Below are 27,723 nucleotides of genomic sequence, written 5' to 3' on the forward strand. Positions count from 1 at the left end.
AAACTAGTGATGCTATTGTATTTGCAGTGGGTATGTGAATGTATTGTCTCTGTCTGCTTGCTAGCCAGCCTTATGCTCAAAAGGTGATTTCGACAGTTAAAACTCAGAGAATTCCCTTTATGATATTGTTTAACATACTACATTGAGTTGCCAATACTTGAGACAATAGATTTCTGTACTGGGCAATCTTCAAAATAGTAATAAAATTATTTGTAGTAGCAATGATAGTTCAAGTGAGTTTTGTAAATATTTTTTATCCCATATCATCTTATTTAATCTAGTTATGTGCAAATCCTGGGCAGGAGAAAATCTCCACTAATATTTGTAAATTCAACATTGAATCATGCCCTGAATAAGCTTTGTCCATTAGTTATATTAAAAATTCCCAATGCTAGTACCCAGCCAGATACTCAATAAGAACAGATCTCCAAAACTGTACTTAAATTGAGAAATACCATAAGATAGAATGCTGTTCAATTCACTGTTACTTTTAAAAGGCAGCGTAATGAAGTATAATGCCATTGAAGAATCAGCAAGTAATGAGACTCCTTCCTTTCATTCTGGAGAGTGCACTCCTTTAACGAAACATAACAGCCATTGACATTTATGTACCAAACAAAAGGCTAACAATGAAATATATAGAGAGGAATGTGATGTGAGGCATATCAGAAGTGAGGTACAACACTCTGCTCACTGTTATGTTCTACCATAGTTCACAACTCTTCAGTAGCTAAATAAAATAGACTAAGAATAAGCATGCTTTAAACACTGTGAATATTGAACATGGCTGTGAAGCTACATATAAAGACAGAAATTCTCTTGGTACACAAACAATATACTTAATATGTTTCTTCTGCCAAAGGAGCATTTAGAGGAAGCATAAGTACTACACTGAGAAGAAAGCCTTAAAATTCCAAGGGATGAGAATTGTTATAAAAAATATAAAACACATTAATAATAAAGTGTTTATAAAACCATATTAGTAAATAATTTAAAAGAAGAACACATTTTATGTGTACTATACATAATCTAAATAATTTTAGTTAAATGTAAATATGTAAAATGCCCAACATTTATTGGAATTTGTTGATATCCAAAACAGATTAATAAATCAAAGAATAGGAAACTCTACTGAACTCAATTAGCACAATAAATAGTTAGGTGTAATTATATTCTTAGATCTTTAGATCACTTTAGAGTATTAAAACAGAAATATAGCCAATATTTTGCTAAATAATCACAATAAAATAAGAGGAATGTAGATTACATCCTTTTTTGTGTGAAATAGTTTAATAAAATATATAGAGTTCAACTAAGTATTAAGACAGACTTCATCCAAGAAATGAAAAGATCATTTAATATTGAGAGATTTAATATAATTTAGAACTATAGTATATTAAAATAAAAACTGTAATCTTAATAGAGGGTGAAAAATCATTTGATCATTTTCAACATCCATTACTTATTTTTTAAATGCTTATCAGGCAAGAAGTTTAATGATGTATTCCAAATCTGGAAAGGAATTTACCTGAAATGTAATCTTCAGAATAGACATTAAAAATGGAAATGATATAGGCATTTTAGAATCTTCAGTATAGTAACCAAAATTCTACTTAATCCAATGATATACAAAATACCCAAGAGCCTGAAGAGATGACTCAGCAGTTAAGAGCACTTGTTCTTACAAGGGACCAGGCTTAGAACTCTAGCACTCACATGATAGTTTATAACCTTCTATAACTGCTATCCCAGGGGATTCAAAGCCCTCTTCTGACCTCTGTGGGCACCAGGCATGCACATAGTGCATAGACATATGCATAGACCAAACACCCATATACAAAAATTAGAGTCAATATATCTGTGAAAATTTAAAAAGAAAGAAAAAGCATGAATCTTGGGATTTTTAAACACCACCTTTTAATACATTCCATACAACTGAACTGAAACAATTATAATGTTATAGATGCAAGCTAAAAGAACCCAAATCCAATATCTTCTATTGCCAATTGTAACTAACTTACCAAAGTATAATAATTGACCTACTCAGCATACTAACAAAACTACAAATAACTAAATTAAAGGAAAGTAAAAAACCAAAACCACATAGAACTTTACTGAAGGACATGCACATCAGACAAAGAGAACGATGGAATTAGAGAAATGCCTCAGTGGTTAAGAGCATTTGTTGTGGAAGAGGAGTCAGAAAGAGTTTAGAGCCAGAGAGATGGAGGACGGATAGACAGACAATCAGACAGACAGACAGACAGAAACACACACACACACACACACACACACACACACACACACACACACCTCTAAATCAACATGATCAAAGCATATATGAACTCACAGAGCCTGCAGCAACATACACAGGACCTACAGAGGTTTGTACCAGGTCCTCAGTGTACAATTAAGATTTCAAGTTTAGTGAATTTTATGGGATTCCTGAGTACACCAACAGGTAGGACTCTGATTCTTGTGCCTTCTCTTGGCCTCTTTTCCTTCCTTTTGTTTTGTCCAATTCATATGTGATAGCTTTCATTTTATTATATTTTATCTATTATTAATCCTAGATAATGAAATTCACATTCTTGAATCAATAATATATTTCGATACAATAATGACCTAGTAATAAATGTATTTTTTTGTAAATATTGATATGATGAATAGGAACTCTCTTGCCATTACATTTTCAAACTCACCTTAAGTATCTACAATACATATTTATAAGCTAATTGCTAGATTAAAGATTAATAATGAAAGAGGGGTCAAGAGATTAATGAAGAAAGACTGGGAATATATTCTTTATTTCTGATTTTGATAAATTCAGGTTATCTGGCATCTTTAGAACATAAAGCTGAGCTGATCAATTGAGTTTGCCTTTAGTGAGCTGCCTGAAAAAAATAAACTATTACTCTTAAATTGCTTTTTTTTCCTGATGATATTACTTCTGATCTCTATCTACTGCTACTAACTTTAAAACATAAAATTCTGGCAATAAAAAAAATTCTCAAAAATATCCTGCCTGTGACACTAGTATGTAATTAGAAACTTCAAATGGAATGGAGAAATCACCCAGGCAAAGGCTTTGCTGCAGTCTCAGGCTCTCTGGCCTACAAAGCATATGACATTTGAGTTATCTTCATCCACATAGGGTTTTCTTGTCACCTTCTCAAATAATTCACTGTGCTTGGAATATTCTTCCCTTACTTGATATAGTTTCAAAACCCCAATGACATCTTCTCCCTGAATAAATACCTAATTGCTTCATTCCCTTTATATAGCTCCTCATAAGACCCCAGACAGTGGCAGCTGCTCCTTACGTCTGTATCAGCCTCTACATTAGTATTCACGCTCTAAGACAGAAGTTGTTTGATTTCCTCTTTTCTCCATCAGACAGCACATACAGGGCTGAAAACAGGGATCTTTGGCACCCGAGACTATTGGCATGCATGAACACACGGGGTAGAAGAGAATCGTGTTGTATATTCAGTGAGAGAAAGGTTTCTTAGAAAAGCAGTAGTGACAAACACCGAGAGAGCTGACCAGAAAGGCAGGTCTTACGTCCTTAGCTATCAATGTTACTGGTTAAGAATGGGAGGTCAGGCCGGGCAGTGATGGCGCACACCTTTAATCCCAGCACTTGGGAAGCAGAACCAGGCAGATCTGTGAGTTCGAGGCCAGCCTGGGCTACCAAGTGGGTTGGAAAGGCACAAAGCTACACAGAGAAACCCTGTCCCAAAAAAACAACAACAACAACAACAAAAAAGGCAAGTCAGTTGTTTCCAGCTGGTAGATCTGTCCAGATCTGTCCAGTGGTAAGAGTTGGGTGTTGAAGTCTCCCCCTACTAATGTGTGGGTTTGGATGTGTGATTTAAGCTTTAGTAATGTTTGTTTTACATATGTGGGTGCCTTCTTGTGGTGAGGAGTGGGGGGTGGGTTGGGGGGATGCTGGGAGGGTGGGAGGAGGGAAAAGGGGATCTTTGATTGGTGTGTAAAATGAATGAAAAAAATTCTTAATAAAAAAAAGATGAAAAAAAAAAAAAGAATGGGAGGTCAGGATGAATTTTAGAAACTTTCAACTTCTAAATCCTGTCTTTGTTTCCCTACCTGTGTTCTACCTCTTGGGACTTTGGCTTTCTGGTACCCTGGCACTATGCTGAATTTGGAGCTCTCTTACTTAGCAAAAGCTCCACTCTGCTTCTCCCACTGTCCATGTGGTTATGCCCAAGAGGCCAAACCCCAAAGAACAGACTTAAAGAAACAATGTTTTTGTGTATACACAAACATATATGTATGCATATATATGTTTATACGTATATATGTAACACCCAAGATGGATTACAGCCTTTTGAACAGTTAAAGGCTTTTGAGAATTTAATCATCTCATGAAACAATAAAAGTATTTCATATGGATTTGTGAAAAAAAATTAATTTTATAAAAACAGCCATGCAAATTGATAGCTAAGGTATAATGCTGCAAAGATGATATGTAAAGCTTGTATTTCTTAGGGGATGCATTTTTGGGGCACACAGGCAGTTAGAAAGAACCAGGTATTGAGGTAACAATTAAAGAATGCTGTCCTGAATGATTTGCAGTGTTATAATCAAAAGCAGCTAACATCGCTCACCATATCCTAAAGATTCTTCAGAAAAAAAATAAGTCTAAATATTAAACATAATGAATAATTAAATTTTCTCACAGGGAAAGAGATAAAGTAATAGTGCATGGCAGCGTTCTCGTAGGAACAAGTTACATGGGGGAAAATCATTCTGCCAGTATTCATAAGCTCTTTGAATAGTTCACATTAGAAAGCAAAGCCAGGATTGGTTGATGCCATAGCTCTGTCAGTGAAGTGTCATGCAAGTGTGATGTCTTTAGTCTGGAGCTCCAACAAACTCTTAAGAACTGGGATGACAGAATAGGCCCCAAATCCTATAACAACATGGAAGCAGAAACTGGAGGGTTGATAGAGCTCCCTGGCTAGATAATCTTGTAAAACTGGAAAGCTTCAGGTTCAGTAAGAGACCCATTTTCAAAAACATAAGGAGGTGAATGGGACGGAGATCCCAACATTGTCCTTTAGATTTTAATTGCATTCACACACTGGTGCATGCACACATACTTCACATGCATATACACACTCATGAACACGTAGACACGAATATACAACACACACACACACACACACACACACACACACTGTAAACGATGAAGTGTATATTGATATCTCATTCTGTGTCATTTGAAAGTCTAACAGGACAGACTACTCACCTAATATCCAAAGACTTCGAAATATATCTTGAGAAAATAGCTGTTATCAATTGTGTGATTTGCTATTTTTTCTTAAAATATTCAAATTCATACAAACACATATTACTGATTTTATTAAGGCATCAATTTAAAACATGTACATATGTATTGGTTTGAAGCAGCTACCTTTCTATGAAATTATTGGAGTTGTCATTGGAATTCAAGTAATGATATTAGGTAACTATTTCTATAAATGTTTCCTGTTTTCCAATAAAAATATATATATTCAACTGCTAGCTTCTGATGTGGACCAATATATAGTGACAGATATTTTAACTCCATATGTGTAATATATCTTATTTCTAATGACACATTGTTTTAATAAATTTGTGTTTGTCTTGAGTAAAGACATGGATTTCTTGAACAGCTCTCAATAATTTCATGCCCCTTTCATAAAATATGACTAATAGTCAAAAGCTTGGATCTTGATTTGATTCATAGTGATCACATGAGCACTGCTCATGAGTAGCAACATCCTTGTATCCATAACACAACACCACACATTGAGAATCATAACTCTCTAAATCATTGTCTCCATTTTATTCTTGGGGCATGTTACTCCTGTCCTTGCCCTTCTTAGTAGAGATAATGGCCAAAGGAATTGCAATGACTATAGTGGACCCTCGTATGAGATGTTTGTCAAGTCTTCCTTTTCCAGTATCCAGAATAAATTCCCTAGTCCTTTGTTTAAAAAAAAAAGTAAAACCTTAAGTAATAGAATTTTAAACGTTGAAGGAAACAAAAACAGCTGGCATTAAAATATTTACTCATTTAGCTATCCAAAGAACGCAACAACCTACAGTCACTGTCCACAGCTAAATTGATAATTAGCATTATTGTTCAACTCCTAAAAGGAGAGGAAACATCATCTTGGATTTATACAGTATGCAGTTGGCACTCTCTCTACTTCATTGCTACAGGAATTGATGAGAACATTGGTTAAAATTTATGTACTTTATGTCCTCTGTATATCAGTACACCAAGAGTAAGTTAACTGAAAAAAAAAACTGATTGGAGAAAATCTTTATTCATTCAGTGTGTTACTAGCAGTGTCCAGTTCCCATCATGATCATGCAAAAAAAAAAAAAAAGACAAATAGAAGACTTGATTCCTGATATTTATGAAAGCTTTTGATTTGGTAGTTCGAGTAAGTAAAATAAACCTATACTATCATGTTAGCATGCTTATATATCTGTGTGTTGTGTGTGTGTGTGTCTTTAGTCTAGACTAATCTATTTTTCTATGTACCAATAGTTTATTCTCTCACAGACAAATACATACATACATACATACATACATACATACATACATACATATTACAATTTGTTTATACAGTATTTAAGTTAATATGTTAAAAATATGTCACATGGAACATACTGTTTATAGAAAGTAATTAAGTCATGAATTCAACATCTGCTGATATTGTGCAGATAAATTATGCTTTATGACTTCTGAAGAAAACATGGATGGAGAATTCAGTAACCTCATACATACTCAAACCACATCACTTTGCCTTTGCATTCTACTGAACATTTATCATGACCTTAGGCATTTTGTTCCTTTGCTATTTACTATTAGTTGCAAGCATAATATTATTACTATTGATTATCAATCCTTTTTCAGAGTCTAAATTCCATAAAACAAGACTTTGCCTTTTTTGGTCTTTTACCACCAAATATCCAAACTGAGCATAGAAGTTAGAACAAAATAGATATTTGTTGAGCATTTGACAAATGAATATTCATATGAAGTTCTACTAACTAGCAAGTGGTACTGTCAGGAGAGATTGCCTTCTTTATCCATTAGTAACTAAACATTGCAATAAGGTACCTATTTTAGAAGTATGAATACACATTGTCAAGCCTTGTTCATTGTGGCATCTGTCTATTCAAATGCTCCAATAGAGGATGTTATAGAAATATGGCAAAAGGAAAGAAAGCAATAACATTCCCCAGTTGGTGCAAAGGGAATTATTTGTAGTATTCTCAAACACTTAGCATATCAGGGACAAAAGCAAACTGTCATACTTACATGTCTACTGCTAGAGCATAGTCACATTCAATTATACTATTTAAGAATGTTATGTTTTAAATGTGCAATGTTCTCCATAGGCTCATGCAAAACATTTGGTTAATGGGTATTAGTGCTGTTTTGGAAAGTTGTAGACCCTTTAAGAGGTGAGGCCTACATGAAAGAACTAAGTCACTGAGGATGGGCTTATGGACTTTAATATGTGCCTACTTCTTGTCCGATTCTCTCTCTGTTTCCTTGTTCCTACCACAATGTGACCAGGCACAAGCTTCTAAAATATTGTGAATGTATAATACTAGAAATACAGACAGAAGTGTTTGTGTCTTTCAGCAAAATAAGAATTCACCAAATTGCAATAAATTGAAATGTTCCAACAGTTTATTTAATTGACTGACTTGACAAGTGATGATTTCACTAGAGAGTTGGCCTTTGACATTCTCTGCTGCTTTTATTCTATTTCTAATTTCTAATAATAAGGCTCATATCACGCTTTACATTTCACATGATAACATACATACATGTATCATACATACTTACATGAATGCATACTTACATACACATACACACAAATAACTAGGAGCTCATACAGATTCACTGAAAAACCTGTAGCTCAATAACAACACTCAATAACCTACTCAACAGTAGGTGCTGTTCCGTAGCACGAATGTCAAGTGGAAGTGTGAATAGCAGGTTATTTAAGGGTCAGTTGGAAGTGGCTTGAGTGACAGGGACAGTAGGTACAGCCTCAGGACTGAAGCAGAAGTCTTCTGGTAGCAATTTTCATGAAGGCCTGAGTCAGGGTGTGTTGAAAATACAACAGTCTTGAGACAATTCTTTCATACTCCCAAGTGAGGGGTAATGTCTGGTAGGATTGTTAAGCTTATGTTAGATATTGCTGATATGATTTGAAATATTTCAGGAGCCATTATTCACTGGCACATACAGATGTGTTCTGTGGTATTTTCAATTTAATTGGCCCCCATAAATACATATGGAGTGGCACTATTAGGAGGTGTGGCTTTGTATTGCCATGTTGGAGGAAGTGTGTCACTGTGTGGGTGGTCTTTGAGGTCTCATATATGATCAAGCCACACCCAATGACTCAGGTCACTTTCTGTTGCCTTTGGATCAAGAGGGGGGTGTCTGTGGATAGCATGAGGAATGAGTAGAAAATTTCTTACTAAAGAAAAATAAAATAAAATAAAAAACAAACAAACAAAAAAGATGTAGACTTCTCAGACTCCTGCTCCAACACCGTGTCTGCCTTCACACTGCCATGTCCCACCATGATGACAATGGACTAAATCTCTGAACTGTAAGCCACCCCAATTAAATGTTTTCTTTTATAAGAGTTACCATGGTCATGGTGTCTCTTCACAGCATGGAAACCCTAACTAAGACGTGTCCCTCTTGGTATGCTGACATATAGCATCTGTTTCCTTCTGTAAACAAGTCATAAAGTTATTCTTTGTTGTGACTTTTACTGAAAGTTGGATCACTCAATCCTGGGCACAGCCCCAAAAGTGGTAATATATGTAAGGCAGGTAGTTCAGAGCAGACCCCATGTCTTTTCCTCATTGCACCAATATCTATATTGTTCCTCTGCCATGGAACTTTGAGCTAAAATGAATCTTCCTGGTTATAGCACAATTTGTATTAGGTATTTGGTCTCAGCAATAAGACAAATTATTCATAATACCAGACACAATATATTGGTTGTTTTCTCGTGGAAAATAAATAATTTAAGGGAGGGTTTATTTTGTTTATTTGTTTATTATGTTTACAGTTTAAGGGAATAAACTTTATAAATGGGAAGACAGTGGCAGGAGTTGGGAAGCCAACAGGTCACATTTCAATTGCCACCAGGAAGTACAGAGAGAACAGGATGAAGGCCATGCTGCAAAAGGTCAAGGCCTATCCTCAGCAAACCATTTCTACCAGGCTCCATATCCTAAAGGATTGAAATCATCCCAAACAATACCATTGACTGGAGAACGTATGTTCAAACATGTGAGCCTATGGGAAACATTTTACATATATAATGTTCAAAGTCAGAGGAAGGCCTGCATTTCTCACCCATGAGATTGAAAGGAAAGTGAGAATAGAGGGAGAGCAAAACCCACTAAGTGTTCAGTCATAACATAATGAACTCATAAGGTGGTTGGAAAACTCTGGAAGTAGGTAGGTACCTTCACCATCCTCCTGCCTGTCCCCCTACTCATGCTCTTCAGGGAGGCAGGACATTTTACAGTAGAAGAATAGCAAGCCCTGACATTCTTAGGTTCCATGCATCCTGAAGTGGTATCTTTTGTTCCCAGGTAACAGCGATGGGTCATAAAGTAACTGAAGAGTCTTGTTCTGAACATGCGAGGCAGGAGAGCAGATCTACCATAGGACCACACAAGCAACAACACAAAGGTTTGTTCTGGCAGAGGTCTGGTCTTAGTTGGGAACATGCTGAGTTGAAGTCAGTAGAAAGGGAGAGGATGTCTGATCAATTAACCCTTGGCATTGGCTGTCAAGCCAATAAAGGCAGACATTACTCAGGTGACAAGAAGAGGTGGATGCTGTCAACCTTCTCCTGGGGAGATATGCACAAATGTCCGTTCCACCCAGATGGCACCAATGACAGCCCAAAGGAACTCTTCCATCCTCATGTAGCTTGGTGAACTAAGAAGCTTACGGGCATTACTTATGTGATCATAAGGAAGCAGTTACCTAAAAGAGAGCGTCCATCACAGAAGTAGCTCTGATCCCAAGCCCTTTCCATATCTTCGAGCAGACATAATTCCTTTATCCTTGAATTATCACAATTATGTGACCAGTGATCTCCTTTACAGTATTTATTATTTCCTACTTTGTAGCATTTGAGAATGACACTTGATGTATACCTGTCTCTTTATCAGACGGGCAGCAAATCAGGCAGGAACCCTGTTTCCTGTAAGCACTCCCTGTGAATTAAAAGCACACAGACTGCATGGAACACAAAGACACATTTCTTATTACCCAGTGCCAACGTTTTTATCAAATCATTTCCTCATATAACCTTCAAATAGGTACAAATTTTGTATCTCTTTAATGGTCACACTTATATGGAAAGTGCATCAGCATAACAGTTATAGCTCAGAATGAAGAATATTGCCACTAACTATACTTGTGATATTTGATTGGTCATTAGCTTCTGTTTTATTTGTAAGAGCCTTGGACTCAGCTGCTCTTGACACATATTCTGTCTGTAACACTTCTAGGTGTGGCTTTTTTATACTCTTTAAATTTGTACCAAATGCAAACATCCTAACTTTGAGCAGTGACGGCCTTAGTGAAGAATCATTTTATTTGCTTTGTTTATGCTGCTATTAACATGACCTTTAGGGGGTAGGGCCCCCTGGAACACATGGCAGAATACACAGAGTCACAGTCCACAGCTCCAACTAATGAAAATACAGTTTTAATTGTGAGCTGGCCACTTTAATGCTATTACCTTAATAAGATAGCAAAGTGCACAAACGGCATCTCCCTTGCAAATGTGCACCTTAGTTTGCACATTTCCTAATGCGCACGGACAGCATTGAACTTCACTCGAAATGCACCGTGAACTTGGCCATCTTGGAGCAACAGGAAACAACTTAATAAGACTATCCTGCAAGTTCCCAGTCAGCCACTCTGAAATTCTGTTCGCTCTGTTGTAATATTGACTTACAGCAAATTCAATCCTGCCACTGAATAGAGTGTATCCATTTCATTGCTTACATAGTGCTGACATTTTCCTTCGATGCCATTATAAACAAAAATGATAATATCCATGAAATGCTCTAAGTTTGTGTACTAGGTTTGTGTGAGAAACCTGCATCTCCCAAGCTGAATGACTCCTTTACTCAGGTGATGATTAACTTCTCTCACCCTAAACAGCACTGGGACTCAGTCCTTCTTCTGCAGGTTAAATATTAAAAAATTCCTTAGTCAGCTGAGCACAATTTTCTTTTCCTCATATTTCATGATTCTATAAAACACTGTATTTTTGAATTAATTTATTCCTTCTCTTTTTAAATTTTATTATGTAAATGTTATTTAAATTGCTCCACAGCTTCCCCTTATCCAGAAATGAAAAAAAAATGACTCCAAGTCTAGAAGGTTTATGTGTTTAGGCACTCTGGTAGTTTGATTGAGAACGGCTACCGTAATCTCATACATTTGAATTTTGAGTCTCAATTGGTGGGACTGTTTGGAGAGGAAGAGGGATTTTGGTCTTATTGGGAAAATGTGTCACTGGGAGCAGGCTTTGAGACTTCAAAAGTCCAAGCGATTCCCAGGTAGCTCTCTCTACCTTGTCTTTATGCATCCAGGTGTAAGCTCCCAGCACCTGCTCCAGCACCATCCTTATCTGACTACTGCTGTGCTCCATAATGATGATCACGGACTCTGAAACAGTGAATCCCTAATAAACCCCTTTTCCTGTAAGTTGCCTTGGCCGTGGTGTCTTTCACAGCTATAGAAAGGTAAGTAAGACAGGCATCTGCCTAATTTTACAGCATTATCCTTGTTTGTTTCTAGCTCATTCCCCATCAATTTTTGCTTTCTTCCTACCAAGCCTGATGGCTATGACAAATCTTCTAAAGATACAAGGTAGAAATCTTTTAACAAGAATTAAAAAAAAAGTTAGAAGTATCACCATCTCTAATTTCAAGTAGTACAACAGAGCTATAGTAACCAGCATGGTGTTGGTACAAGAACAGACATATTGATAAATGGACTCAAATCAAAGACTCAGATGTAAATAAATCCACACATCAGATTTTTTATGAAGAAGCCAGAGATATACACTGGAAAGAGAAATCATCTTCAAAGAATGGTGTTTGTTAACCATTTGTTAATGCTGCATGTAGAAAAATCCAAGTAGATCCATACTTATCATCCTGCACAGAACTCAACTTCAAGTGGAATTAAAGACCCCAACATAAAACCTAATACACTGAAGTTGATGTGAGAGAAAGTCGGGATCAGCCTTGAATTCATTGGCACAGGAGAAGGTTTTCTGAACAGTACACCATTAGCATAGTCGGTGAGATCAGCAATTCATGAATGGATCCTAATGAAACTGAAAAGCTTGTATATGGCAAAGGCCACCGCCACTTGGACAAAATGGAAGAACAAAGAACGTAAAAAGAATTTTTAGCAACTACTCATCCAATAGAGAGCTAATATCCAAAATATATTTAAAAAAAACTAAAAAGTACTGGATATCAAGAAAAAAAACAATAACAAATAACCTAATTAAAATGTGGGGTATAGATCTGAACAGAATTCTCAAAAGAAGAAACTCAAATGGCTGAGAAACACTTACAGAAATTCAGGTCTTCATGTTTTTGCATCATGTATTTTATATACTGAACCATCTCTTTTGGACTCATTATTTCTTATAAATAATTTTTTTTATAAAATCACAATCATTTTTGAATTCTTATATATTACAAAAATAATTTGAATTCTCTTCCTCTTTGGGGAATCAGAGCCACATCTATCCAGAAATACATTTATTCAATAAACTATAGATTTTTACTTGTAGAAGGTTAGCAATTTCAGAGGGGTGTGTGTGTGTGTGTGTGTGTGTGTGTGTGTGTGTGTGTGTGTGTGTGTGATTTTTGTACCAAAATGCACTAAGACCCTAAACTTGAGTGGATAGTCAGCACATATATGCTGATGACTGAATAAAGGGCACCTTAATTGCTGTCTTAATTCAATATGTAAATAATACCTTTCTCAAATTAGTTTAAAAAGAAAACAATACTCATCCATCCCCCAATTGTTTGGGTCTTATTACTATACTAATAATTCACAATAAGGTTGTATGTGGTTTATTTTGGCAGATAATTTACTGGTTTCTGGATATAATTGGTTAAAAAGATAAATGGATCAGTTGCCCTTTAAAAATTTTGTTACTATACTTTGTGTTTAATTTATACTTGAAGAAGTGTATTGTATGGCGACTTATAAAAATGGAAAATACAGAGTTTGTAACTCTAGTGTGGCATTAAATTAAACAACATTAAACTCTAATCTATTTCAATTAAAAAAAACCTGGAATCAAATAGTTTATAATTTTAATATTTGTGTAATTTAAAGTGTTAGAAGTTGTGAAAGGGAGAATTCTAAAGTATGTATAACTTAATGTTACTATATCTTTGTTTCTGTTAGCTAGAAGATATCAAAAATGTTATCTGTCATGTTTACTTGTTTTCTGATGATAATCTGATGACTTTGCGTACATTTAGTTCATTAGTATATGAGAAAAGGGGTAATTGCAAGAAAATATTGAAAAACAGAACAAATGTGTGTTATATTCTAGCCTTCACTGACCTATAATACATTATGTTCAAACATAAAAATTAACCTGAAATTATATTAGGAAAACTCAGTACCATTCAAGAGAGGATATAGTGTGGTTATAGCCTCATAATGTAAGTGATATAACAAATGCCACCTTAAATCTAGAGCACATCTATGGGCTCTTGTTCTCTTATAGATGCTTCCCCTTGCCTTGGACGTCATTCTTTAGTTTTTCTCTGTATTTGGTAGAATAGTTTACCCTATCAGAAGAACATGCATTTTAAGCTCTTCTTACTGTGATATCATCTTCTGCTGACTTCATTCATCCCTGATACTCCTTTACAGAACTCATTGATCCATTGAGCCGTTCATACTAATTTATGAGGTACTGCTTGAGTGCTGGTGCTGCTCTTTGCTAATTCCTCCCCTCCCCTGATTAACATGTCTTAAGAAGGAATCAGGTTCACCTTCCTTTATTTTCCTACTCACAAGTTATCTGCTCACCCAACTATAATCGTATGTTGAATTAGAATTGAAAAGAAATGCTAAACTACTTTTTCCACCATCAGTCCCACTTTGCATAGTACAAATATTAGATTAAACGTATTCACTAAACTTAATTTTATTAACAAAAATAACTTCCAGTGAAAGAGCATGTCTATATTGGAGAGTTAAAATGTGGTCTCTGAATGATGTGGAAGTTTACACTTTGCTCTTTGGGGGTTGTTCACTTTGCAGAACACGGAGAATGATCGAATGATACCAGAAATCCTTTTGAGTTGTCCTAAGCCTGATCACGCTCATTTTTAATTGTTAGAAATACACTTAAAAGAGATAGGTAGCTCCGATTTCAATGTATGTTTAGAATTAATTATAAGGAATAAAGGTTAAATTATGTGAGAACACATGCTGGGCTCCTGCTTGAAGACTTGTATGAAGAAATCAACACATTAAAGAGGACGAGAAATAAGTGGCACTTTTGCCATTTCCATTTAATTCTACTGCTTTCCTAATGAAAATTCACCTAAATACCAAGTGCCTTACTAATTATCTCATCACAGCAGGAAAATAATAAACAGAAGCTGTATAATCACATTTAGAATTGTGCTCAGAACTGCATCACCCTAGCCTCTTCCCTGAGGTATGGCAACCAATAGGGAAGGGCTTGTACATTATCTTAACAACAAGATCCTAAAACCAATTCAATTCTTCTTCTCAAATGTACACGCTCTTTTCTTTCTCTCATTAGAAAATAAACAGACATCTAAAATCTAAAAAATAAATTGTATTAATAATTAAAAAATAAAATGAAATACAAAAAATGAGTAAGTCAAAACAAATAGAAAAAAAAAACTTTTAATGTACAGCAACAACATGACTAGGAGAAATAAAGGAAGCTCATCTGATTCTCAAACTGAAGAATTGCTAGTGCCTCCAAGTCTCACTCATTTAGCTGTTCTCTGTAGATCTAGAAAATTCTAGGTTGTCTTTTTTTTTCTTTTCCCTTGCTAGGATTCTTTAAAACTACAGTTAGAAAACTATCTAAAAAAACTGAATGAAAAACAAAAATAAAAGTGATGCATGTTTGAAAAATTGAGTAAAATTTCTCAGTGTTATATTCCTTTCTTTTTTTCTTAAGAGTAGTTGGGTGATTTAAGAGATGAATGCCATAGATAATATGGATTTCACCAGAATTTTGACACAACAACGAACTATAATCTTACAGATAAATATGTAATGGTAATGGTTTGTAAACTTCACTATTCTCTACACAACCTCAAATTATGACTTATGGAGTTATGCAATATACTGTGGATATTTTCATGACATGACAAAGACTATAGTGAACAATATTTTAAATGGTTGTAGAACTCACAGAAAGTATATATTTCAAAATGTGCAAAACACATAAAAACAACGTTCAAAATTATTTCCCTTTCAACACTAGTTAAAAGCTAAAAAATGGAATTGAAATAGAATAATTACTAAATTTTAAGCTCAGAGTTTTATTATTATTATAATTATTATATAGATGGAAACCGAAGAGTTCCAAGGCTGCAGTGGTTCATATGAAAAACACTGTACAAATTCTAACACATCAGGTCACTTACCACTGGTACAGAAACTACTTGACAAGAACATAAAAATTAATACGTGGGAGCCAATTCTAAAGCTGTCTTTGGTGTCAACAGAAAGAAATGAGGACTCTGAGTTTCCCAATAGTAAAATGTTCATGTCTTCATTGCCCAGTCTAGATCTGTCACAATGTTTTTATTTTTAATCACTTTATTCATTATTTCTATTTCATTCCATTAGATGATTAACCACCCTTTGTATGCAAGGTGGGCTGGCATTTAAAAGCACACCTGAAATATTTTAAAGACACTGACAGCTGAAGGCTTCTAGGAGGAAGGCAATTAAAAGGATGACGATTCCCTCAAACCTTGTCATATAAATAGTTAATGAACACTGAGAAATTTTCACTGATAAAGGGGAGAGCTGCAAAGAATGAGCTCAAATATTTGGAGACCTGTCATAAAAATTTTGTGTTTGTCTCATAAGGCGGAATTGTGGCCAACAGATAATGATCATCGAAATACAAATAGGGGCCCCAGCGCCGACTCTCCTAATTATATGAGGCATCTTTGTAAACATCTGTATTTCCCAGTGTCATGCACATGTGAGCAGGCTCTTGGAAATGGGAAAAAGTTTTCCCGTAGTGAGACAGATAGAAATGCTGACCCAAGGATTACCTGCAATTATGATACTACAAAACCGTATGCAAGGACGCTATGCTATACATGGATTCTTAAGTTGTGTACAGACATGGGGACATTCTTAAACATTTATCCTATTTATTTTGAGACCATTAATTTTATTATCTTCCATTTACAGATTGATTCCCACACCCCAAACTTTGAGGTCTCTGTCTATTCATCATTCCCTGCTTCCTTCCACCTTCGGGGATCTATATATTATTCACTTGGTTCCTTAGAGGAATTACCTCTCTTGGGGAGCCAGCCCCAACTATTTGGCTCAAGGCTGAATTCTCCAGAGCTGCATAAACTCTAGTCACTTGGATTCCTCAGTTTCTGTGCTCAGACTCCCTGAGTAGCCCTGCTATGCTTCAGGCATGCACATCTCACTTTAGCCTCCAGTTTTGAACAGCTCATTTGGGGTTTGCCTTGGTGCAATTTTGTAAATTTGCTGTCTTTTTTTCCCCAAAAATAAGCACTCAGACCATTTAAATATAGCTCAGTGTATTCACTGGCTCAACCTTTTCCTCTAAAGTTCCAGGATTCTTGCTAATCTGTATCACTCTCCTGTTAGCATAGCTCTTCAAGGTAGCTCATATCTCCTCAAAGTTTCTCTCTCTCCTGGAAAATATCCACACATGCAGCCTTTTTACTTCTAATTTGTTAAGTATCTACACACTTGAAAAATAAACAAAACACATCCTCTAAATCACTAACACACAAAAATGAAGCAGACAAGGTGGTTTAGGTCTGTAATCCTCATCCTGTAGAAACTGAGGCAGGAGAATTACCACAAGTCCAAAGTCATGTTGAGTTATCCTATGGTGAGGCCTTGAATTCCTCTAAAATATTAATAGGAGAGAATGATGTTGAAGCAACACAGGAGGAAACTGTAAATTATTGTGGCAGAAAACATAAAACCATGTCATCATGGGAGATGATCTATCAATCATCTCAGCAATCCATAGGAAGAACATTTAAATTAGAGAGGGTGAAAGGGAGGGCTATATGTGAGTGCATGGAAGCAGTAATTCCAAAAGGAAAACACATGAAGAAAGCTAGAAATATGGCTAAAAGACTGGTAAAAGTTATGAAATTAAGATTAAGAAAATGTGTCGTTTAATGCTGAAGTGAGCACTCTTAATAAGTAAAATTTGGGGGACGGGTAGAGAGGAGGTGGGGGAGGGAATGGAAGGAGCTGAGGGAGGGAAATGATAAGATGAGATGCAGTCAGGATGTAAAATCAATGAAGAAATAATTAATAAGAAAGAACATTGCCGGGCGGTGGTGGCGCACGCCTTTAATCCCAGCACTCGGGAGGCAGAGCCAGGCGGATCTCTGTGAGTTCGAGGCCAGCCTGGGCTACCAAGTGAGTCCCAGGAAAGGCGCAAAGCTACACAGAGAAACCCTGTCTCGAAAAACCAAAAAAAAAAAAAAAAAAGAAAGAACATGTATGAGTTTGTCATGGAAAAGTGCAGTTTAAGTAACGTATCTCATTTCAGGCTCATACAAACGGGATCAAATTGATAACTTGCCTTTCCCTCACTGTAGATCATATACTATGATTCACACACACATTCACACATAGCCACAAACAGACAGGCATTCAGACAGACAGACAGTCAGACAGACAGACAGACACACACACACATACACACACACACACAAACACACAAACAAACACACACACACACAAACACACACACACACACAAACACACACACACACAAACACACACACACACAAACACACACACAAGAACGAGGGATGGGGAGGGAGAGGAGAATATTCTGAGGTAGACACCCACAATACTAACAACAGAAGGGCAAGTCTTGATCACCAAAACCATTGATTTTTCTGAACTGAGCAATTTCCAGTGCATAAAGTCGGGTTTGCATTACACATATGTGAAGCATCTCATTGGCAGTTTGGTAATATTTATTTTGTGAGTTTTTTTCTTCTCTCTTAAGGAACATGTATTTTATTGCGTGTTTTACTATGAAGAAAGTATTCAAAAGCTTATGTTCCCTTATGAGCTTGCCAACTCATACGTGAACTAGTATTCTTCTCTAAAGGTCTGATGACTTCTTTTTTCTCCTTGGCTTTTATGATGGATGTAAACATAAGGAAACCATGGTGGCAGAGGTGTTTTCATTATATCATCAATGTGGTACTAATACACAATAGGACCTGGAGTCACATGAAAGTCTGACTCTATTAGTTGCTTATTGCTGAATAGCAAAATGTTCCATAATGCAGTTATTACAAATAACATCCATTTGTTATCTTATGGTTTTTGTGAATTAAGGCAAATAACTATAAATTAGGCAAGTACTCTGTCTTTGTCTCTTGAAAGGCTAAAATCGAGCTCCTGGCATGGAATGCAGTAAATCCCAGGCTTGTGTGGGGACAATCTATGATGGGTCTCACTCACACACCTGTTGGCAAGGCACATCTCCTTCCTGGCTGTTTGCCATCTCCATTACTTCCTTGCCACATGGGATTATCCTAAGGTCTTCTCGTATCTTGACAACTTGCCTTAATCAGCAAGACAGAGGGCAACAGAGGATGCATGGGAAGAAGACCCCAGTCTTTTCTAAATAATCTCAAAAGGTGATATTTCATATTGCCTGCCACATTATATTTACTGAGAGTAAGCCATTTATTCTAGCCCACATTTCGAAGGACAGGTTTTACTAGGATGTAAATACTAAGGGGTCAAGATCATTACAGACCATTACAGCTTGAGTTCATCACACACTCCACAAAGCCTTTTTTGGAAGCATATGAGACAAACTTCTTAGTTCCTTTTCAACTATAAAGAAATAAAAATATCCAAGCTAAAAAAATACACAAACTCTTTTTTCTATATTAAGTGTAATGAATTAAAATTAAATATTTAGTTACACTATTGTAACTGATATAAATGCATTTGTATTTTTCATGGCATTAAAAATATACATTTAAACATCATATAGTGCAAATATAAACACAATGTATTAGACCAATGAATAATAATCATAGTTTTAAAGAAGGCTGGATGAATAAATTCCTTATGATAAAAAGCCTTAGAGATTTGCAGACACAATAAACTTTAAATGAATTAAAAGCCATTCTGTGAAGCAGTAAAAAGTTAAGTAGCAGTGTCGTGCTCTTCATGGGAGTTATGCCAATTAGGGGTACAGGCTGAATTTGTTGCTATGCAGAAACCTGACATAAACTCTTGATTACTACCAGTCTACCTCAGGGATCCATACAAGAATTATGGGAGCTGGGTGGCAGTGGTGCACGCCTTTAATGCCAGCACTCAGGAGGCAGAGCCAGGCAAATCTCTGTGAGTTCAAGGGCAGCCTGGTCTACAGAGCAAGATCCAGGACAGGAACCAAAACTACAGAGAAACCTTGTCTCAAAAACCCAAAAAATAAAATAAAATAAAAAGGATTTATAGGGAAAGTTACATAGGTTCCCACATTCTGTTTAGGAAATTTGCTCAAATATGATGCTGTGTAACAAGAGTTGAGTTATTTTGAACATATCAAAAGGACAGAAAGTCTTGTGGTACTCAGGAAGCAAAGGTAGAAAGGGTATTGTCCCTTAAACCCAGTAGGTGTCTCCTCTGCCAACACTGAAATGTTTTTGAATTATATAAAATTCAATAATGAGGAAAAGGCTGAGACATCCCAAAGGATAATGAGCTGTATTCAGCATCATTTTTAGGGTATAGAATGATCCATCACATTCATAATCAAAGACTGATAATAAACTAAATATATTGAACAATAATTTTAAAACAAAGCCACGAATAAAGAATTTCAATCAGAAAACTCCAATTTAGGGAACATATGGAACAGAAATTCTAGAACTAGAAAAATAAATGATTCTATTAATTCATTGGATAGGTTTGATCATACAAAAATAGTGCCCTGTGTTTACTGGTTTTCTGTGGTAATATCACAATGTCTGAGACTAGGTAATTTAAAATGAGGAAATATTCATTTAAATCACGGTTGTGTAGGCAATATTTTATTCAAGGTCATGTGCACTCTTGTCTTTAATACTTGATGCCTTAAGGTGGATGGACTCACAAAGATGCCTATCATGTGAACTTGATAGAAAGCTTAGAAACAACTAAGGTTCATGGCTCTTAGGCAATGGTGCCACAATGTACAATGAGGATGAGAAATATGTAGGAGTGTTCCATGAGTAATGTGAAAACTACATAGTCACATGTAAAATAATGAAGTCAGATCTCCTTCTTAAGGAATATACAAATATTTGCTCAACTTTTAAATACATAAATCCAAGCTTTGATCCCAAGAAGTCTCTAAAGAGCAGACAAAAGAAAAGCTCTCGGACATGAATTTGACAAAAGCCAAAGAGGTTTTGTTTTTTTTGTTTTTTCAGATATACACAACAACTATACAAAACTATAGAGACTTTGAAGAGCTAAGGGAATAGCAGTGAAAAGACACTGTATAGAATGGGTAAGTATATTTGCCACCCACATATTTGATCAAGAACAATGAGGGGTGTTATTGAGGGTAAGAATGATGAAAGGGCAGGGCATTTCAGGGTCAGGTAAAAACCTGGCACAAGGGAATCTCCCAGGAATCTACAAGGATGATCCATGCTAAAACTCCTAGCAACAGCAGATAAATAGCCTGAACTGGCCATCTACTGACAACTGATTGGTTCCTAGCCCAGTAGTCATCAGAGAGGCTTCATCCAGCAAGTGATGGAACCAGATGCAGACCCACAGCCAAACATTAGGCAGAGTTTGGGGAATTTTGTAGAAGAGGAGGAAAAAGGGTTGTAGGAGCCAGAGGGGTGAAGGACACTGCAAGAAAAATCGCCAAATCAACTAACTTGGGCTCATAGGGGCTCACAGAGACTGAACTGACAACCAGGGAGCCTGCATGGGACTGACCTAGGCACTCTGCACATATGTTACAGTTGTGTAGCTTGGTCCTTATGTAGGACTCTTAACAGCGGGAACAGGGACTTTAACTATTTTACTGGCTTTTGGAACCCTACTCCTCATACTGAGTAGCCTTGTCCAGCCTTAATATACAGTGAGGTTATTAGTCTTACTGCAACTTGATATGCCAAGTTTTGTTGATATCCATGGGAAACTTACCCTTTCCTGAACGAACAGAAACAAAGGAGGAGTGGATTGGGTTGTGGGAACAGTGGTCGGGGAACTAGGGGGAAGAGGAATGAGGTGAAACTCTGGAAAAAAATGTAAGCATGGAAAAATGAATTGTTTCAAATCAAGATGTTAACTTGAGTGATGAGCTTAAAGGAATGTGTGTGCACATGCACATCCAGAACTTTACACATTTCTGTATTGTTTTATTGGTTAAAACAAGCATTTAACATTTAGAAATTATATTTCTTTAAATTATAGAAAATAAAAAAGAATTAATTAGAATTATAGTGTAGAGTATGTTTTTACAGAACATTTTACAGTATATTTATAATGTAGTCTCTATATGAATTTGTGAATAGGATCACATCTTCACTGTCCTCATTGAAAAAAATAATGGTAATTCTGAAGTAATGACAGTTACTGCTCAATGTGGATATGTATCCAATCACCAGAGTATGTAATTTTTAAAATTTATGCCCTGGATCGTGGTGGAATGCACTTTTAATCCCAGCACTTGGGAGGCAGAGAGAGGCTGACATCTATGAATTTGAGGTCAGCCTGATCTACAAAGCAAGTTCCAAGACAGTTAGGGCTATTACACACAGAAACCTTTCTTCAAAAAAAATTATGAAAAATAAAATTATTCATCAATCTAATAGAGAATAGTACTTACTTTTTTATTATTTATAATTATGATATTATTAACTTTAGAAAGGGTTAAAATGGATAAGGTTGAAGGAAGACATAAAATGTAAAGTCATAGATGGCATGCCGTTTTACATACAGAGTTCTTTATAAAATTCATTCTCAAAGTATATGAGTGTATTTGTGTTTGAAATAGCTAATAATTTCTTAAGGTGGGTGCAAAGGATTCTACTTCCCAAAGGAAAAGAAATTTAAGCTTCTATTACAAGCCATAAATTGAGAATTCATAATAATATTCATGTACAGTATAGAGAAGGAAATGCAGATAACTCAATGAAAAAATGAGCACACTATGCAAATTAATTTAAATAGAATATACTAGTGCTGGATGGTCTCATAATGCCATTAGAGAACAGGAATCATTAATCATATCCAGTTTTGAATCCTGTGAGCTATAGAAGTGACTGGTTTGCTAAACATGCACATTGGTGCAAACGTGGCATGAATTAAGTCCATTCCCCAAGATGAAACCAAACACAGTGCCATTATTGAGGCAATAACCTGTGGCTTGATAGATAACAGAATTTAAGATTAAAGGTACTACCATTATTCTGTTCAAAAGAAGTAGCATTAAAACAACTCATGATATATATTTTATACCCATTGACTAAGGCATCTCCAAAGCCTTATCAGAGAAAATTTCTGTTTGCCCAAGATACTGATCAACACAGAAACCCATATAGTGCAGAGCATAAGAGACTATGGAATGGTCAGCATTAAGATGAAAATATATACCACACCTCCTCCTCCAAAGGCCCATGGACCATTTTGGAAGAGAGGGTATAGTGTCATAGCCAAAGGTGGTAGATAACTACAAGGAACCAGTGTCTTCTGGCAGCAGCAGTACAGCTGCATATATGAACTCCAAATGTGACACCATGCACAAGAACTTTATAAGACCAAGACAGACAAAATCCTAGCTTGGGGAGGGGATATAGGCATGAATCCCACCACTAATCAAGAAATTATTGATTAATCTTAGCTGGTGAGAGAGGAAGGATCAGTTTTTTTCTAAAAGTATATGTTGCAGAATATTTGTTTAACTATATAAAGATGTGTTACATTTGTTTAATCATGCAAAGATATGTTACTCTGTTACTTTGCCTGCCTAATTGATCTAATAGGAAGCTGAAAGGCCAACAGCAAGAGAGGACTATAGGCAGGACTTTCAGAAGAAAGAATAAGTAGGAGGAATTTAGGCTCAGGGAGAAAAGAAAAGAGACACCAGGGGCCAGCCAGTTGGACACAAAGGAAACAGAAAAGAAGGAGATATAGAATGAAGGAAAGGTAAAAAGCCCCAATGCAAAATGTAAATGAATAGAACCAAGGTATAAGAAGTAGTGCAACAAGCCAAAGCTAAGACCAAATATTCATAACTAATAGTAAGTCTCCATGTCTTTATTGGGAGCTGGTTGACAGCTTAAAGAAAATTCCAAATACAAACATAGCCATGATAAGTTCATAACACTCCGGTAGAAGACCATATAGCTGAGAATGTTTGGGTAGCACACATTGACCTTCAAGAAGAATAAACGACATGGAATCATGTGGGAATGAAATAGAATGGATTTAGAAAGAGTTGGGACAGTGAATGTGTTCAAAGCAAACTGTATGAAATTCTCAAAGAAATAAAGGAGATTTTTTTAATTAAGAATTATAAACATAGACAATAACATGGGAAAAATATGGTTCCATTGAAAATGTAAATGAAAGTCTTGAGTTATTAGCATATGCCACTAGAATATATAAAAGTAACCAACACTTTGCCAAAGGCATAGAGACTCTGGGAACTTCATACCCTTTGCTTAAGCTGTGAAATGTGATTTTGGCAAATATTTTTGCTAACTATATGAAAGTTAAATCCATGAATATTCTGTGATCCAGTAATTCTTCTCTCCAAAGATATACCAATTAAAATATACATGTTTGTTTACAAAAAATCATGCCTGAGGAGGGTTAGAACTGTACCTTATGCAATGGCTTCATGTTAAAAACCATGTAACTATCATTCAATATAAAATCTATGGGTAAATCCAAGCACAAGTTAAGGTATACTGAGTAGCAAAATGTATGAAATAAGACATAAACTAAAACAAAAACAAAAACAAAAAAAAAGACCAAAAAAAAAAAAGAGATGAAGCCTTCCAATGGGACTCTAAAACAATATAAAATCCAAGGAGATTGGATTGACTAGATACAAGCACAAGATATATCTGGGACATTGACAAAGTTACATTTATGATCTACAGACTGATTCTATACATGAGTTCAGTTTGAGCAGTGTACAGAACCCTACCATATTTACACTCAAGCTTAACAATCTAAGTTACACTCTGTTCAGTGCAATAGAGGCTGGTGTTGTTATTTCTTAGTTTGTAGTTTAAGTGCATTATAAAATATGTAATATGCATGGGATTTTTATATCGGTTGAAGGATAGTAATTGTGAAAAGGAATATCATGATTTTATCACAGGTAATTCTTCTATTTTATCAAACATGTCTGGTGAGGAAGTAAATGGAGTTCTGAACAACTAACAAAATGACTTTAATTACGTAAAACTAAAGTATAAAATTCAGTCCCAAATTTATAGAGAAAATTTTAGTAACATTAAAACATATCCTTCCACGCTAATTAATTCTCTCATAAAGAAATGGTAGCATTTCGAATGAACATTAGAACATTAATTAAAAATTATGTAAGTTTCACATAAATAGAACATTAATTGTTCTGTGGGTGCTAATACCAAAAAAATATTTCATAACATTTTAAATGCACTGTTATCAAAGCACCTTCTCTAGACATGACATAATTTCTATCTTATAAAGGAACTTTATTTTTATATATTAGCTGTCATGTGGCTAGGAAGAAAAAAACTAAGACTAATGTGCGGCTCCTGAAAGATTGACCTGCTTCAGAGAAAACTATGCTGTACATCTGTGGATATTTTCAATCATTTAGCATAATGTACTATTAGTTTGCATAATGCATATATATATTATCTTGCTTCTACTTCAAATATGATGAAAAAGATTAAGACATGGTTTATGTTGATTTAGACTCATTCCGATATTTTACTGCCATTCTGTATATTATTGTATATTGAGTCATGATTTTATCCTTCTGATCCACTACCAGATTCCTCCTATGATAAATGCTTCACACGTGCATACACACACACACACACACACACTTTAATATTTAAAGAAGAGCAATCTATATGTTAGAATCACTCAGACTATACATATATATATACAAAAAATTAATGTAAATATGATTGTATAGAAACTTGAAAGCTGTAAATAGAACAGATACAAATACTTTAGTTTCATGGAAAGTATGAGAATACGCATTTAGCAGATTTATATAATATAATGACTTGTAAAAGTGATTTTAAAATATGCTCAAGTAATAGACTTTTAATTAAAACCAAGCCTTTCACTGAAAGAATTTGTTAAATACAAAATAACTTCACATTTATTGCTACCACAAAGGTAATAAATGTTATAAAAAACATTTTGCAAATGACAAAGCTAACATTCAGTTATTTTAAGTGAACTGCGTAAAGTGAGGAGTTCTAACACCTATGCTTGCCCTCTAGCTACTTCCATGAACATTAATTTTTATTGGTAACAGCTAGTATTTAGGAGACTTAAAGAGAATCCCAAAACAATAAATGAGACAATACAAACAAAACAGAAATGCCAACATTTTCTAAATTAAAAACCTCCATACATAGGAAAGTACCCTATTGGTTAGGGTATTAAGTGAAAGTCTATAAATGTTGATTTTAACTCAATAAATTAATTGATAATCCAGTGGTCTATAGTATTATGATACAGACAAAAAGAAACACAGAAACTTTGTTCATTGTTTCAATTATCTATTTCAAAAATAAAATGAACTTAAAGGGGATATAAATTCTTCACCTCTGTTGTACCACTTTGGCAGGTCAATTAGTTTGATCTGGAGGCAATCTCAAAACTTGACTTAAGACGGGCCACCTTTATCCATTGAAAAACAGAAACTAAATTTTCCTCTAAGAGTGCTCCCCTCCCATTCAAGTACTAACCAGGCCCAACCCTGCTTAGTTTCTGAGATCAGAGGAGATTCGGCGGGGACTTCGAGATCATGATGGGAAGACTTGCAAAGATGACTGGCCACCCCAGAGGAAGCCCGTGAACTGTAGACTAGTGGCTATGGAGCCCCCATGGGACTAGACTAGGCCCTCTGGATATTGAAGACCGTTGTTTGGCTCGAACTGTTTTGGGGGGCACCCAGGCAGGGGGATCGGGCTCCATCCCTGGTGCATGGGCAGGCTTCTGGGAATCTGGTGACTGTGGTATGACACCTTGCACAGCCTTGGTGCAGTGGGAAGGGGCTTGGACCTGCCTAGGCTCAGTGTGCCGGGCTCTGCTGACTCCCCATGGGAGACCTCGATTTGGGGGATGTGAGGATGTGGGGGGCTTGGGAGAGAGGGCTGGGGGATGGGAGGAGGGAGGAGGTGGTATCTGTGTGGTATGTAGAGTGAGTAGAAAATTTCTTAATAAAGAAAAAGGAAAAAAATAGTGCTCCCCTCGCTAGGATAAGGAAGGAAAGATGGAGGTAATACAAAGCACAGTCAACAAAACAAACAACAAAACAATACCACTAACAAAATCTCACATCAATTTCTCCTTGCATTTCTAGTTAACTTTCTATGATTTATTTCCCACAGAATCCCCAAGGCCCTTACTGTCCAGTCAATTCCTGCGTTTCTTACACTCTGTTGGAATGGCCATTCATACCCCTCAACCAATCTAACCACTTATATTTTAAATGAAATACAAGATAGGAATCAAATTTGTAAAAGTTTTGCCTTGACAATCTGTCATTGATCAGCTTAATTTATAGGTTTTAATACCTAAAAATAAAATGGTAGCAAAAACTGTTTCCTCTTTCATCTATTAGGTGGACATAGCTAAAAATCCACATGGTGATTTAAAGATGCCAGAAGGTATCATGTAAGTTTCCAAAGAAGAGAAGCAACCAATACCCCTACCCATTTTTTGATGGCTATAAACCACCACAACCAGAACAGTATGCTAACCCTAAGGGTACAGGCAGGGCATTCATATCTTGGCTGTAACCAATAGTTCTGTAATTGGACTTAAGACCTGATAAACAAGATGTAAATCATTCCTGGTACTGGAAACCTAGCCCACTACCCAGGACTAGTGAAGTCACGAAACTTGAAGGAAAACCTACAAACACCACTTTACGAAACCAGCACAATCCTTAACTACAGTCTAGATGTTTGTCCTTATACCCAAAGGCCAATGCACTTCTCACTCCTCTCAAGGAAGCTTCTTTTTACAACAGACAATATCCAATCCAACATGACTGCTCAAACATGAGTCAAACCAAGACAACAGCAATAGACATGCTATCAAAGTAGAGGAGGGAG

The sequence above is a fragment of the Peromyscus eremicus genome, chromosome 17, assembly GCF_949786415.1.
Source record: "Peromyscus eremicus chromosome 17, PerEre_H2_v1, whole genome shotgun sequence".
In the NCBI taxonomy this organism is placed as follows: domain Eukaryota; kingdom Metazoa; phylum Chordata; class Mammalia; order Rodentia; family Cricetidae; genus Peromyscus; species Peromyscus eremicus.